The sequence below is a fragment of the Panthera pardus genome, unplaced genomic scaffold (assembly GCF_024362965.1).
Source record: "Panthera pardus isolate Hobbes unplaced genomic scaffold, ASM2436296v1 HiC_scaffold_27, whole genome shotgun sequence".
Taxonomy (NCBI): Eukaryota; Metazoa; Chordata; class Mammalia; order Carnivora; family Felidae; genus Panthera; species Panthera pardus.
In genome coordinates, this window is record NW_026526843.1 from 52383395 (window position 1) to 52401407 (window position 18013).

The 18013-nt window shown below is 30.8% G+C and overlaps 1 protein-coding gene and 1 pseudogene across 6 annotated transcripts in view; both read right to left on the bottom strand.

Annotated features, from left to right (window-relative positions):
• The window catches only part of PCDH11X (protocadherin 11 X-linked), a 154863-nt gene that overhangs the window by 114759 nt on the left and 22091 nt on the right, over positions 1–18013 (bottom strand). The gene's annotated exons all lie outside the window — the stretch shown is intronic.
• Positions 9848–11091, bottom strand: LOC109257551 (uncharacterized protein C3orf38 homolog; annotated as a pseudogene).

The window sequence follows — 18013 nt, forward strand, 5'->3', positions numbered from 1 at the left end:
CAGAAATTTAGTTACTAAACATGGATATAAAAACTCACTGCTTAGTTTTATGGAAGCATGATGAATTTAAATCAGACATTCAAGGAAGATTTTTCTACATACATACCTTTACTTGGCTCTAATTTTCTCTCTCTCATGAACAAACGATAAGATAACCTTAAATTTCTTTACCATTTTCTGACATCCCACTCCTACTATAGTCTTAGTTTGAAAACTTATAAGGGATACATAATTAAAACAGATAGAGATAATTAAAATTTTCTATAAGTTATAGCAGTGCCAATGCTATTTAAGTGATATTTTGTGTATGTAATGCCTAGCGGTTGCATAAGCAACAGTCATAGAGGGACAGAATCATGACAATCAGAGAAAGAAAAAAGCAGAAACAAAATAAGCAACTCTGAAATTTTAAGATATGAAAAAAATGCAAATTCATTTTATATGTATGTGTTGTCATTCTAAAAAGTAAGTAGATAAAGGAACTAAGTCTCTACTCAATTCTAGAGATTTCAAACCACAAAAGTAATGTTCAGTTTGTCAAAAGTATTCCAAGGCATAATTTCCCTCACATATTGTTACATTTTCTTTCATTATAGTACTGTTTTTAATTTCTGAAAAAAACTAATTCTATATGAATGAGTGGGTTGCAGACTACAATAACAAATTGCTAAAAATAGTACAAATTTGGGTATTATATGAAAATATGAAATCTTGCCCATGATCTTAACTTCACTTGGCTCCAATCACTCTAATTACTTTAATGTCTCCTGAAGTCAAAAATACACCATTAATCAACCATGAGGTATCATATGGTTACTTCTGTTTTCTTGTTCTCATGCAGCCAAAGCTTCTTTCACAGACTGGGGAAATAATAAGGTAGATTTTAAAGCTGGCAGGAAGCAATCTAAGACATTGCAAAAAAAGGTAACCACATCTGGAAAAAGACAAACTAGAGCAACTGATAAGCTCACACTTTCAAAGGGACTGACCACAGGTAGAATGGAATAGGTGCATTGGCTGTTGTGCTTGACATGAATATTTTCTATGTATTCTGAAACATGAAGTGCCAAACAAAAGATTTAATAAGGTATGGTAATTTTATAAAATTAGTATTTTATTTTATTTTTATTCCAGAAAGTACTCATTTATTGCATTTCTTTTTTGTATAGGTCTAATTTTCACATTTGTGTCTAATCTTCTTCAAAAAGTGGATTCCATCAATATTGCTTCCTTCTTTATGATGTTTATGTTTTGTTGACTCATTCTAACACTTCACAAAAGTTGTTGCAGTATTTTCTATCAAATATGTTAATAATCAATGCTTAAGCAGCATTTGCAAGAAAATTTATGATGGTTGCTTTTCCACATAAAACCAATTATCTTGATTTTTGATATATGACTTAGAGAGCATTCAAAAAATGGCTTTACAAATTAATCAAGTAAGAGATATATTCTATATGGCAAAAATATAATGCTCATCCATCATCACATATCCTTTTATCACCTTGGGGTGAATTTAACTATAATTATTTCAATACCTATTATTTTAATATATTTGCTCCATAAGTATCACATTATTATAATAATAAATCTTAAATTCATTAAGGTTAAGAGGATAATATCCATTTATTGTAACATTCTAACAGTCCACCTAAGGAACTAGAAAAGGATAAGCAAATAAAGTCTAAAACCAGAAGAGAAACAATAAAGATTAGAGCAGAAATAAACAATATAGAAACAAACAAACAAAAAACAGAACAGATCAATGAAACTAAGAGCTGGTTCTTTGACTGAATTAACAACATTGATAAATGCCTAGCCAGACTTATCAAAAAAGATAAATACCCCAAATAAAATCATTAATTAAAGAAGATTGGTAGCAACCAACACTACAGAAATACGAACAATTATTAGAGAATACTATGAAAAATTATATGCCAACAAACTGGACAATCTGGGAAAAATGGACAAATTCCTACATACTCACACACTACCAAAGCTCAAACGGGAAGAAATAGAAAACTTGAAAAGACCCATAACCCGCAAAGAAATTGAATCATTAATTAAAAATTTCCCATCAAACAAGAGTCCTGAGCCAGATGGCTTCCAAGGGGAAATTCTACCAGACATTTAAAGAAGAGTTAATACTTATTCTTCTCAAACTGTTTCAAAAAAGAAGAAGAAGAAGAAGAAGAAGAAGAAGAAGAAGAAGAAGAAATGGAAGGAGAGCTTCCAAACCCATTCTATGCAGCCAGCATTACCTTCATCTCAAAAGAAGACAAAGACCCCAATAAAAAGGAGAGTTGTCCTGAGAAGCCGGATATCCCTGAGAAATATCCCTGAGAAACTGGATGCAAAATTTTGGACAAGAAAATAGCAAATCAAATTCAACAGCACATTAAAATAATTATTCACCATGATCAAGTGGGACTTGTTTCTGGGTTGCAGGGCTGGTTCAATATTCACAAATCAGTCAAGGTGATACACCATATTAATAAAAGAAAGGATAAAAATCATATGATCCTCTAAATAGATGCAGAAAAAGCATTTGTCAAATATACAGCATCCTTTCTTGGTAAAAACCCTCAAGAAAGTAGGGATGGAAAGAACATACCTCAACAATATAAAGGTCATATACAAAAGACCCATAGCTAATATCACCCTCAATGGGAAAAAATTGAGAGCTTTCCCCTAAAGTCAGGAACACAACAGGGATGTCCACTCTCACTGCTGTTGTTCAACATAGTACTAGAAGTCTTAGCCTCAGCAATCAGACAACAAAGAAGAAAAGGCATATAAATTGAAAAGGAAGAAGTCAAAGTTTGACTCTTCACAGATGTTATGATACTCTACATGAAGGCCAAAGACTCCAACAAAACACTGCTATAACTAATATAGCTGAATTCATCAAAGTCACAGGATATAAAATTAACATACAGAAATTAGTCGTATTTCTATACACCAATAATGAGGCAGCAGAAATCAATGAAGAGATCCCATTTACAACTGCCCCCAAAACTATAAGATTCCTAGGAATAAACCTAAACAAACAAAGAAGTAAAAGATCTGTATGTTGAAGACTATAGAAAGCTTATGAAAGAAAATAGAAGACAGAAATGGGAAAACATTCCATGCCCATGGATTGGAAGAACAAATATTGTTAAAATGTCCATATTACCAAAAGCAATCTACACATTCAATGCAATCCTCATCAAAATAACACCAGCATTCTTCACAGAGCTAGAAAAAATTATTCTAAAGTTTGTATGGAATAATAAAAGACCCCAAAAAGCTAAACTAATGTTGAAAAAGAAAACCAAACCTGGAGGCATCACAATACCAGACTTCAAGCTGTATTACAAAGCAGTAATCATCAGGACAGTATGGTACTAGCACAAAAACAGACACATAGATCAATGCAATAGAATACAGAACCCAGAAATGGACCACACATTTATGGCCACCTAATCTTTGTCAAAGCAGGAGAGAATATCCAATGGAAAAAAGACAGTATCTTCAGCAAATGGTTCTGGGGAGGCTGGAGAGCAACATGCAGAAGAATGAAACTGGACCACTTTTTTACACCATACACAAAAACAAATTCAAATGGATCAAAGACCTAATTATGAAACAGGAAACATTCAAAACCCCACAGGAGAAAATAGGCAGCAACCTTTCTGACATCGGCTGTGGCAACTTCTTACTAGACATGTCTCTTGAGGCAACGGAAACAAAAACAAAAATGAACTATTGGGACCTCATCAAGATAAAAAGCTTCTGCACAGAGAAGAAACAATTGATAAAATTAAAAGGCAACTGACCGAAAGGTAGAAAATATTTACAAATGACATATTGGATAAAGGGTTAGTATCCAAGATCTATAAAAAACTTATCAAACTCAATACCCAAAATCAAATAATTCAGCGAAGAAATGGGAAGAAGACATATACTTTTCCAAAGGCATCCATATGGCTAACAGTCACATAAAAGGATGCTCAACATCAGTCATCACCAAGGAAATACAAATTAAAACTACAATGAGATACCGCCTCATACTTCTCAGAAAGGCTAAAATTAACAGTTCAGGAAAGAACAGATTTTGGCTAGGATGCGGAAAAGTGAAACATTTGCCCTGTTGGTAAGAATACAAACTGGTGAAGCCACTCTGGAAAACAGTATGATAGTTCCTCAAAAAACTAAAAGTAAACTACCCTATGACTCAGCAATTTCTGTAGTAGGTATTTATCCAAAGTATGCAAAAATGCTGATTTGAATGGACACATGCACACCAATGTTTAAAGCAGTGCTGTCAACCATAGCCAAATTATGGAAGAAGCCCAATGTCCATCAACTGATGAATGGATAAAGAAGATGTGTATACATACAATGGAATATTAGTCACCAAAAAGGATGAAATATTGCCATTTGCAATAATGTGGATTGAACTAGAGTGTATTATGCTAAGCAAAATAAGTCAGAGAAAGACAAATACCATACAATTTCATTCATATGTGGAATTTAAGAAACAAAACAGATGAACTTAGGTGACGGGGAGGAAAAATAAGATAACAACAGAGATCTTAATGACTTATTTTAGTGTGACACTGTTCTAAATATAATACATGTAACTAATGAATATTATTGTTGTTAATATAATGATTCTACAATTAAAGCCTTAAGATATTTGAAATTTGTTTTTGAGATGTTACCACAAATACTGATTTTCAAAATACACATACACATACTTATATTTATGTATATGTATGTATACATAATGTATATCTGAAATATACAATATCTAGATCAATAGTCAAGTATCTAGTTTAAATTCCCAGAAGAACATATGGTACAACTACATTTTGAAGATAAACAGAGTTTGGGGCTGTAAAATTTCATCTTCTATGTATTATTTCTTTATCTGGGGAGAAAGGGGGAATAAAAGTCTGCAAAGTAACTACTACATTTAAATATGCTGTTATAAGAATTTTAAAAATAAATCAAATGAGTAGAAATAAAATGGTTGGTGAAAGAAACTTAAATCTACTATCTTTTATAGTCACAAAAAGTCTCTCTTAGAATAAAGTTTGGTATATTCATCATTTTCCAATATATCACGAATGAACACTGCAACTTCTAGGAGTAATGACAATAAGTGATTTTATCAGTATTTTTGTCACTTCAGTTTTCTTAATGGAAATTATGTACTTTTCTTCGCCATTTTTCTGCATTACATTAACATTGTTTAAGCTGTCAAAGAACATCATTTGTGATGACTACTGTTAACAACACTGCTGCCAATTTAAGAAGTGTAAAATTTCCACTACTTAGGAAATAGTAGGCTTTATCAGTAACCTCACTATCAATATGTGGTTGAAGAAAATCTAAGAAATTCGATAGTTCTCCACTCAGGCTATTTGAACTCTTGCTTCCAAGATTATGTATGCCTTGTTAAATTACTGAAAGTCATAATCCTATTAAAATAAAATATAAAGGAAATAAAGTTCCATGTTTATACAAATTACGAAAATACCTTGAGACATTCAGCACTTAGATTCATCTTAATACAACTTCTAAAATATATAATCAATTATTAAAATAATAGTTGTTGCCATTTTATTGAGTTCTTATTGCATGCCAAACACTCTGCTAAGTATATTTAATACAATCTTGTGATATAGGTACTGTTATTCTTACTTCCATTTAAATATGAGGACATGAGGCTCTAAGACTTCAAGTAATTTGCACAAGTTCTCAGAGCTATTAAAGTATGCACCTAGAATTTTGAAAGCAGATTTATCTGGCTCCTAAACTTAAGCTCTTAACTACTAACACAGATACTTTATGTAAGACAAAAGATGTTTATGTGTTCACTTATACTAAGACAAACAAAACCTAGCAATGTCTTGGAATCAAACCTAAACTGAGATTATGTTCAAGGGGATCACCCAGTAAAGAGTTAATCTGTATGAAAATGTAACTTTAGGAAAAATGGGGAAGGTACTTGCTGGGAAATAATTCTGTTAATTTAATTTTTTCTTAGAAATCAAATTTTCTTAATTTTCTCATAATGAGATAAGCAATTACATGGAGGTTTCATCCAATATGTTTCTATAACCTGTATTAAAGTACAAACACTATAAATATTCTGTAGAAAAAAGTAAATACTACCTTTTGATCCAAATGCTTACCTTATTAGAAATGTCTACTAATTCAATATGTAACTGAATTGGAAAATAGATTTGCTTGATGCTACATCTCACTGAAATTGATATTGCATAATTGGGTAATTTGCACTAAGGACATTTAATGGAACTATGTTTCATTTTGGGGAACTCGTGTGAAAATTAGATCAGAAGTCCTTACTTCACAATTCTCACTTTCATATAATGCATTATTAGATATTCATTATTCATAAATATTTCCACAACATTAATTGTTGCTTAAATCTTATGTAATTATATTGACAAATTTCATATGTGAAGAGTATATTCAGGAAATATCTCCATGAATAACATTATAATTTTGGAGTTACTACAAATTAAGCTGTGTCATCTCCCTGTCAGTAAATCATCTGGTCTAAGATCTTTGATTATTAAGTATAATTATATGAAATTGCAGATATTCAACAAATTCTGACGTGAAAAATAACAATTTCATATGGTCCGGTACTACTTTATATGTTCCACCTCAGTACTTAGACTTTCCACTAATATTCAATTCTCTATATAAATTACTGTATCAATAAGAAAAAATTAACTCCAAATATCTGGGGAATATGCAATTGGATGCAGAAGAACTTATCATGCAGGTGGACATTATTAAATAAGCAGAAATTATAAAAATGCATAGACCTCTTAATATTGTAATTTGATGTGAAGTGAGCAGCAAGATGCTTAAATAAGTAAAGGGAAAGTACTTATTTGCAGGAAATAAAAGATCAAAATAGATGAGTTTTAGTCAACAGAATTATCTGAATCTTAATTATGTGTAGTATACTGTACTAACATATTCAACTGTAATGAAAGAACACAAAGGCAATACAAAGACAAGCTGGAAGAAAATAAAGAAAATCACCTATATTTAATCTGAAGTGGAATACAGACTATCAATAACAACTTGGATAGGCATGTTATTCCCCTCTCTTCTAATGTATGCACGTATAACATCTGCATGTGAATGACTGCCCTTTAATCATATACAACACTATAAAGGAAGAGTATCTGCCCCACTTGAATGAAGACCAGTTCCCTCCGTTAAGTATTTTCTCTAGTAACCACTTCTTCAAGAAAGCATACTGTTAACGTGTCAGTGTTTTCAAATTAGTCAGAATCTTATTGCTTCATCGAAATAGAATTCTTTTATATATTTTGGACTCCCAGATTACTGCATCCATTAAACATATTTCATTTATATTGCAGTCCAAGCATAACTGTAAGTCATATATAACCCCTGGAGAACCGATAACAAACACCGTTTTTTAAGTTTATTAATTTATTTTGACGGACAGAGTGTGCTCACATTCATTTGTGCGCCAGCCAGGGAAGGGCAGAGAGCTAGAGAGAGACAAAATCCCAAGCACGCTTCAGGCTGTCAGTTCAGAGTCCTAAGCCGGAGACAGGGTCTTGATCCCATGAACCATGAGATTTTGACCTGAGCCGAAACCGAGAGTTGGACACTCAAACTAATTGAGCCACCCAGGTGCCCCAACAAATGCCGTTTTTAATAGAGTAGGAGGTTGATACTTGAAGAATCTACGATATATTTATTTACATAATGAAAATATTTTTGCAAAACAAATAGTTGAATATTTAATGTTACATATTATGTTAGTAGCACATATAATTTTAGCCTTATTTAACATCAAAATATTTCCAATTTTTAAATATATACCTTTTTTCTATATGAATTTAATTTGTAAAGTTTATTTTAATTTATTTATTTATTTTGAGAGAGAGAGAGAGCGTTGAAGGGGCAGAGAGAGAGGGAGAGAAAGAGATCACAAGTAGGCTCTGCACCATCAGTACAGAGCCTGACTTGTGGCTCGAACTCACAAACCATGAGATCATGACCTGCGTTGAAATAGAGAATCAGACACTTAACCGACTGAGCGACCCAGGGGCCCCAATAAAGTTTTAAAGTATTTTTGTCACCCCCAATGTAAGTAAAATGTGATTTTCACTAATGAAAGGAAAGTTTATTTATTTCACTCTGCACACTCAGGTTTGGCTAGTTCCTTCCCTTTGAAAATAAGAATAAGTCTACCATTTCTATGCAATGTTTTAAAATCTGTTTATATTGAAGAAATTTCTGTTATTCAGGTATAATATGCAACCCATCTTACCTTTTACTAATAATTTAAAAATGAAAAAACCCTCATTGCATTCCAAGAACTTCTTTTATATAGACTAAGATAAAATAAATATTTCTCTTTAAAACCCTATAAGTTTTTTTCTTAAACCCCTGTAAGTTTTATATGTTTTAAATTCTTCTGAGTTGTATAAGCAACGATCTTACTTATTAAAGTCACGTTATTTGAAGCCCAGACAGGATAACTAACTTTTTAAAAAGAAAATTATATTTTTTAAAAAGAATAAATAACTTTGAAATTTAAACTAAACATTTTTAAAAGTTATATATATGCTATCATATGCCTTAAATTGAATGATCAGCTTAATATTTTATGATAAGATTAGTTTGGTTTCAGTTTTGCATTTTTCGAGTGTTTTTGCATTTTTCAATAGTTTTTTAAAAAGCTATTGCTGACTCATACGCTAGATAAAAAACAAGTGGATACATAAACAATGTCACACAGAGAACCATTTTAATTACATAAAAATTATATATCTCCTTTTACCTTTATACAAAATGTTACTCAAAAATCTGATTTTTAAAAATTTTATCCTTTACTTAGGATATTTATTGAGTACATGTTATAATGATACTCTATACTTAAAGGAGAAAACCGTAACCTGGCTTTAAATCTAAACAATACACTATTCTTAGAGCAGGCCAGGGATTTGCCTCCTTTATTAAGTTCTTATTTTAAGACATATCAATTTGTACTCCTCATAAAGGCATGGCATTAAAAAAAAAAAGATGAGTTTGTTCCTCTTGCTTCCAAAATTTATTACCCTAGGTGATCGTGAGAAGAGTTAAAGGTAAAAATTTACCATGTACAGCACATCATCACAAAAATTCCCGGCTGATTTTTTTTCCATATGGCATTTTAGTAAATTAAAATTACTAACTAGATCCAAGATCAGCAAATAGTTTCCAGGTGATGAAGAATTTAAACCCTAAAGCAACTCTGTAATTAATCTGGCAACTTAATCTTGTAACTCAAACCTTGTATTAACAATTTAGGGGTCAAAAATCCTAATAATTTAATTTATGATGTGGGAGTACATATATGTATATAATAGATATCCCACGTTATAAATTTGTGTATGTGTGGTTTGTGTTTTTGTCACCTCTTCCAAGATCAAGCAAGAGGAAAACAGTAAAAGAACTGGGCACACCTTTTTAAAAATTTCAACAGTATGTTTCCTCTATGTGGTATTACGATAAATGCTCTATAAAACTGTTAGCTGAAGGCTTAGATCAGCTTGGACTACTATAGATAACTTTTGAAAAGTGTTCCTCAAATTTTAAAAAGGGAAAGTAAATTTTTAACTACCTGCTAAATTATTGGATTTTTTGCAAGAGAATGTTACTCAAGTTTTCTAAATTGATAACTTCTGAGTTTACATTAAATCTCTCTCATATGAAAAGTACAGATATTAGAATATTCATTAAGTAAAATGAAAGTATTACCTAGTTTCTAAGGCACACCATTAGTTATACCATCTAAAGTGGGATTTATTTGATGACCTGCATTAAGCTTTCAGAACATTTGCTGCAACTCAGGTAGAAAGAGGCAAGTATTCACATTATATGTTAGTCTGTAGTCAAGAAAGATATGTCAACTAAAATATGTCAATCCTCCCATCTGAAATCACTTAAAAATTACTGATGTGATATTTGGAAGAGTTTCTGTATTTTTTACACTGACCTACAGTGCTCAATGCTTTAGAGGGTTGGATAAACTCAGTTCTCTTTTGTTCAACAACGCCTCATCTCCACTGCATAAAACTTGGTCTCCAGTTCCACTATCCAATGCCTGCCTTACATCAAGTCGTACTTCATTGGTACCACATGAAGTAATTATGTTATACAAGGCCTCTAGATCACTTAGGTTTGAATGTAATAGCTGGTTTCATTAATGTTCCAGGAGCAAGAGAACCCTCTCCAATAATTCTCATATTGATAAATTTGATTTTCTAAGTATTTCCCACAAAAGGGCAGTGTATGAGTCCAAAAATTTGTTCAAAAATGCCCAAACAAGTGTTCCCTCCGTGGACAGTCCCAGCAACTCCAACCATAACTAGACCACGGAGAGAAGCACACAAGAATCTAGATTGGAACTGAGAAAAAGATACTCTTCTTTCACTAGTGACAACAGACAAAGGCTTACAATTTCCACTCCACAGTAGTACATCTCATTTTGTTCAGAGGTGTTGTAATAAAACCTAAGCTTGACATCATGCCAGAAGTGCTGTAGCCCCCATTCATCTTGACGTGGTCCCAGAAAAGGATTCTGAGAACTAAGAAGTTCAAATAACCAGTGACAGAATTCTTCTCCTAATCAACGAAAATCAATTTTTTTTTTAGCTTTTTTATCTTCTTTTTCCTGCTGTCAAAAGAGTCTAATGTCCTCTGTCTTAACTGGCTCTGGTGTTTCCTTCAATTTCAGCTGTAATTGCCTTTTCCAGTAATCCTGTGCATGCTAAATAAGATTGTATTTTTCAGTAGCTGGAGGTTTAATAACCCCCTGTGCTGCCAAGTACTTAAATATGACTTCTCGGTCGACTTTCTTACGCCTCAAAAATTCTTCTACACTTTGTACATTAATATTGCACGAATGGCATCTTGGCGGTCCTCAGGCTGCACCAGGCGGTTGTTGATGGTGTTGCAGAGAGCCATGATATCGTTGTCTAGTAGGCTGAGAAGGTTTAGTCAGCCCTCCATCTCTGGGTAGCTGAGCCTCGACATTTCAGCCACCAAAAAGCTCAAAAAATCTGATTATGTTTAATCAGGCTCATTTAGATATATAAATCAAAAGGACAAATATTTGCTCTAATATCCTAATTGTACCTTTTGCATTTATTTTTAGGAAACAAAAGATACTTTAAAAACAATAATAAAAGTATTTTTAAGCATTCGTTTTTTTGTAATAATACACATATCTACATAGAACTGAAATAGAAAACAGAATAACTTGTAGTAAAATATTTAATCTTTCAGCAAGTCACTTTTTGAAGAAAGGAGTGAAAATTCAATGAAAGAAGGAAAAAATACAGTAGAAGGAATGGATAAGGGATGGAAAGTAGAAAAGCGTTGGGCCAAAACCCTAATGAGATATCAGGTCAATCTCCCTACTGTGTGAATTTGTCAACTTTCTCTGACCTGGAATGTGGTGGTACCTGTTATTAAGAGGTCAACATGCTGTTAATGTGGGGGCAATGAATTTTATGTACATGAAAACTTAAAAGATCTAGTTTGTATTTCCATGATTAGTATATATGATAATTTCAAGTTTGTTAATATATATAATAATTTCAAGTTTGTATTTAGGAACATGTGTCTAATTCATTACATTGCCATTTGTCTAAGCAAGAATATATTGGCATATATATTCACATATACTTGTCCAGAAATACTAAGGTCTAATATATGAATAATATAAATATATCATACTGATACAAATGTACTTACAGCAATGTTTAGAAAAATGTACAACTTAGTTATGTAATTTAACCTGTCTATATAATGTTATGCATAACACCTAATTTTAAAAACTTATTTATGACCATATCATTGTTCAGCATTTGTGATCATTTATGAATACAAATGTACAGCATTTAAAATATTTAAAGCTTTATATCTTTCAATTCTGTTCTTCTGAGTGAACCCATTTTTTCATGTCTCATGATTTATTTGTTTAGTGTCTCAGAAAAAAAAATTCAATGGCTATCATTATAAATTTATAACCAGGAAACTCTTTGGCTAGTTATGAAGAAATTCATAGTAAATCATAAGTGTTTGACTCTTCCTGATACACAGTCTCTTAGTGACTATTTTACACTGACTCTTGTCAGCCTAGAACAATGCTTCAGTAGAAATGAAGTCATTTACTCAACAGAACTATTATTTATGATTATGATATGAATCTATATTTATGATTATTTAACTGAAGAATAATGCAAATTTAGGTTGCAGATATGACTTTTTAAAACCAATCAGAAGATACATTAATGTGTCTAGGAGGTAATGAATTTAGTTCAAATCTCTATTCTTCTAAAATTTCTATTTTAAATTCCCATGGGTGAAGGATTTTTTTCAAAAGAAAATAGTTCAGGAAAATATTACAAATATGGAATAAGTCATAAATAAGCTAACCAAAGTCTCTGGAAAAGAGTAATGTTTGATTCAGTATTAATGGATATATATGATAAGGAAAATATAGTTTTGGGCTTAAATATCGATTTTTAAAAATGTTTTCAATATATAAATAGTTATGATTTATTATATAATTTCACATATCATATATATACTGAAGGAAGAAATAATCCATGTCTGAGTAAAACGCATACCAATAGAACTGAATTCCAATAGCACCATTTCTCTCTGGTTGTAATATGTCCTAATATTGGAAGACAGCCTAAATTCCATAAAACAGTTTTTTTAATGAACACTAGAATTCTCAAATAGCAAAATGGCATTGTATATTAGTAAGCGAAATACAACTTTTTAAGCACCGTTAAAGATAAATTTATATTAGTCTACATCGAATTTGAAGGCCATTATGTACCATAAATGTTAAAAGGTATGTGTGTGTGCACATTTGTAGTTTAGAAAAGTGGTTCTATTTTTTAAAGATTTTAAGATATCACTATAATTTTTAAAAATGCACAATGTTTACCTACTAGAATGAGAGTCTACTTAGGCAAAATTCTATCTTGCTAAGATTCCCTGTTTGTACTTAACAAGCAGTGGCATTTATGTTCATCTATGTTCTATATTTGTGCTGTATCTGCATGATTATTGAATGATAATAATTTTAATTATTAAAAAAAATCCAAGAGAAGATATTTTAACATTTGACTGATCCTTGATCAATGTCCTTGACTCACAAGTCTCTGTCCTGGCTGATAAGCTCTAAGGACATGATAAAGTATAAGCAATTGCTGTACTTTATTTGTCTGAAGTAGAAATATAAACTGAGTTATTTACACAATGAGAGTAATGTCCACATAAAAATAAAACTAGCAGTTAATTTGAAAAAAATTAGTTAAAATAATTGATTGATTCCAGTAGATGTGATACTATGCAAATGGATTGTAATTAAATTCAATTTCTCCCTTTGTAGTTCAAGAGAATGTTAATCATTTAGTTGTTTAATGCTGTGAAATATTTTACCCTTCTAGTATTTATCCCAGCATTATGTATCAAGATTTCTAAACAGAGACTAGAATTGAGAACTATTATTTTAATTTGGGACTGTCCAAGCAAATCCATTAAAAATCAATATTGCTCATACCCCTCCCTAGATCAAACCCATCAAATTTCAAAATGAAATGATAATGCAACAATCTTTGATGAGAAAGATCATAAGCCATCTATAACTTTAATTTGCTTAAGCTGATTATATAATTTATAACAAAAAATGAAATTATCAAAGGAGAAAGTGTAGGTTTTAAATTAGACCTGTAAGGTATATGTGTTCATATTTCCCCGGTTGTAACTGAATTGTTAATGACAGGTAGTGATATTATAGATTGAATATTTCTCCTACAATTATGATGTTTAGAAGGAAAAAATATCTTAATATTTAGTTTAACTGAGGTGTTTTTTTTTGTTTCCTCAAGGCATTGTGTTCTACAGCACTAATACAGTAATTGTAGGTAAATGTGCATTTTTATTTTTATTTTATATTTTATGTATTTTATAATTATATTTTAACCATTGTGTTTCTTTAAATAATTGACTCTAGATTTTTTCGGTCAAAAGTAAAAAGTCTTTTCTAGATGGACAGCTAAGAAAATGCTATTGAAAAATTTTGTCCCCTTTTAGTCATTTAACAGCTTCCAATTTTACCTGTTTGTCTTCAGTAGCTTTTGAATAGAAATTCTTCTATGTTGACTTTTTTACCACATAACTAACATTTCAAAATTTATCTGTATAGTAGTTCCAAAACAGCTATGTTAAAAAATAAAAATAAAAACAAAACTAACAAGAAAAAAAAAAACTAACCTTAGGAATTTTATCTGGAAATCAGGTTAAAGGCATGCAAATTATTTCTTAAAAAGATTTAAGAATTTATGCTGTGCAGAAGAAATATGGCTCTGGTAAAAATGAAAAACAATTGTAGACCAATAACTACGGAAGAAAAAATGCTGTCTGTTTATAATGAAAACTCCTTAAATAAAAAGATACAATCTTAAGTAAAATAAACTTTCATTCAAATAAATACAACCAGAGCAAAATATAAGTGATGTCATTGGCTTTTAGAGTATTTCTTTCCATTTAACCAAACGTCATTAATTTATATTTTGAAAAACAACATGCCCTTTGAAAGCATGTTTTCTAAGCAGAAGTTTGCAGCTCCATTCCATTAATCTATTAAAAACCTGAAGTGTTAGACATTTTTAGCAAGAAAGAAAACACCTTTAAATTAAACAGGGAAATATTTAATTATCTATAAATAAGCAAAACAAAAGTTTCATAAATTGGATCATTTATAGTGTTTATGAAACATTGAAAGTTTACATTAATGTATTTTGGAGACCTGAGTAACAGGGGCATGCCATTAAAGCTAATGACTGTAAAACTGTTCTTATAGTATTTTTTCAAAACAAAAATCTTAGATTTAAGACACAGATCTATGTCACAATATAGCAGAGTTCTTTAGTGAAATTTGAATAAATTTTAATTAAAACTTAAAACCTCATGTAGAAGGTATATCTAACATTCAAAATTGTAAGTTACTTAAAATATACAATATTGCCTTATAACATTTAGGTTTTATTCAGAAATTTGTTAATGAGTTAATAAATATTTAATTTGTTCCAAAAGTCACGATTTTTTGCTACTTAATACACATTTCTTTGGTATTTAATATATAAATATCTAATCAAAATTACTTGTAGCACTTTGGAACATTTCAACCTATATGATCATTACACATCTAATTTTGTGTTATTTGTACAAGCTATTTTACTATGGTAAAAGACAGTGTGGTATAGTGAAAAGCACACTGGCTAGAGAGACCTAAATTTTATTCCAGACTGTCACTAACTAGCTTTTGTGACCTGGACTGAACAAATCACTTCAAAAGGAATGGAACATTCTGGAAAACAACAAATATTAAGAAAAAGTGCAAGTTCAGCACAAATTCAAAAATTCCTGAAGGATGACATTCCTAAGTGAAAAAGAAAAAAAACTGAATAGAGATTCAAGGATACTACATAGTGTCTACGAACATGCATTTCACTGAAAGAGCCCTACTCTCTCTGTTTGGAGACATTTATTAGAAGAGAAGATAAATCCCAACAATAAACAAACTAAGTGTGTTTTCATCAAAACATTGCTATTATGAGTTACTTCAGCATATTGCTAGTATCCTCAAGCCTGAATATCTCATCACAATTTACGTTATTTTCTGCAGAGAAATGTCAACCATAAATTAGATTCCATGTCTAAAAAATGCCTTCTTTCTCTTTCTTCCTTTATTAAAAATGTCAAATCCCTGCATAATTCCCAGGATAAATTATCTACTATCTATGATCCAATCAACCTATATAGTGAAAGGCTCATGGAATTTAAAGTCACTCCTAACTAACTTGACCTTAGGCAAAGCCATTTAGCTAATTCTGAACCAGTGTGATTCTTAATTTGGAAAAGGAAAATGAAAAAAAGAAAGAGTAAGGGGATAAAATGTCTGCTCCACATAACTCATAGGTTTATTTGGAGTGTTAGATTATTATATGCTAAGTCTTTTGTCAAGTACAAATTCACAAACAAGTATCAATTTCATGTAGAAGAACTGTATTTTTAAGGAAACTTTAAAATAAGGATAATATTTTTCTTTTATATTCAATGGCAATTTGGCAGAATATGTGTCATCGTTTGTACTTTTCTTTACTAATTATCTCATGAGATTCATTAAAGAACTTAAACAACATTTGCTTCTCTATGAAAGATATTTTTTGTGTAATATCTTCTAATAATCTAGTTCTTCCAAGGGAAAACAAAGTGTGATCTCCCAGGGGGTAAAGCTATTCACATCACGTGGTTGACTACTGTTCTAAAAATCTATCTTATGGAAATGCTTGAATATAATTCAAATAAAATGAGAAACCTCAAACCTTCCAAAGTTCCGGGCTGCAAGCATTTCCAGAACATAGCCAGAGCAATACACCTTTGTTTATTATTTAACTTTCTATATCTAAGCCTTGGATTTAATACATTTTCCTTTTTTCCCCCCAAATATTCCCTTTCCAGAACTATTCTCACAAATATTTTTATCTTTACAAATAAAGAAATATCTTTGGAACTGGGCTCTGGTTTCTGAGCCTATTTTATATTAGAACCAAATCCTCATTTAAAAGGGCTTATGAGATTTATCCATCTTACTACTCCTTCCTTGTTCAATTTGATTGCATCCTTATTCTTAGCCCACTATGATTATTGTATAATTGTATATTTATGTTATCATATGTGCTAAAGTACACACCAAAAATTTCTTATTCAAATTCAAAACTCTTAAAATAGTGTGTATATATATATATATATATATATATAATTGTATTTGGACCTAAAATTTTAGTACACACAGTGACTGATGGCCCAGGTAAAATAAGAACAATGATCTACTGCTGCCTCTGAGACTTAATAGGTAATGTGGTCTTAAGGACAAAAAAGAAAATGACTGATCTGTGTCTCTTTCCGTGCATGTGTCAAAACAGTTTAGTACCTAACACAGGACTTCTGTGAGATTTTGATAAGATAAAATTTGTAATACTCTGATATGCAATGAAAACAAATTTTGAAATTATAATGCAATCATTCATACAATTAAAATAGTTAAAACAGTATGGTCGTTTTATACTTACTGAGGAATGTTATTTTGGGTAATTTCTTTAGATTTAATGCAAAAACTGATGATAAATTTACATTGCTTTTCTAATTGTTTGTTTGGTTTTTTTCTTCAGAAACTCAGTTGTTTCAGTTACCACCAAAGCATGTTCCTAGGTGATTTAGTTACTATCGTTAATGTATGATGTAAGGAAAATATAAAGTGTAATGACATTTTCGAAGGAAATATTAAACATTATATTCTCACAGTTTCATCCATTTCTTTGAATGATAGTATTTACTTGAGTTGTCTATCTTCATCCTTGAATGATAGTATTTACTTGTCTATCTTCATCCTGGAACCCAACCTTAATCTGTAATTCTAATCTTATTCTAATATAATGAACCCATATCTTTAGTAATACTATCACTAATTTTTCTCACTCTCATATTATTATCAATTATAAGTACTTCAACATTTCATGTACATTATATGGCATTATCTACAGGCTAATCATGTTCAATTTTCACTGATATCTCTTTAAGAACTTTATTGAACTTACATGATTTATGATTAAAATTTGTACAGTTAAACAATACTTTCCTCTATTTAATATTTCCAATACTTAAAAAATCTCATTCTATTAAGATGTATTCATATTACCCCTAAAGATAGAATTGATTACTTTGACAGAATTTTGTTTAATATTTTAACATTTGTAACACTTGTTAGATTAGTCTAAGAAATTTCTCATATGTTTTTCTTCCAGCCGTTATGACCCAAACATGGTCTTTTTACATTGTATTCAATTTTATATAATTTTTGTGTTTCTTAATT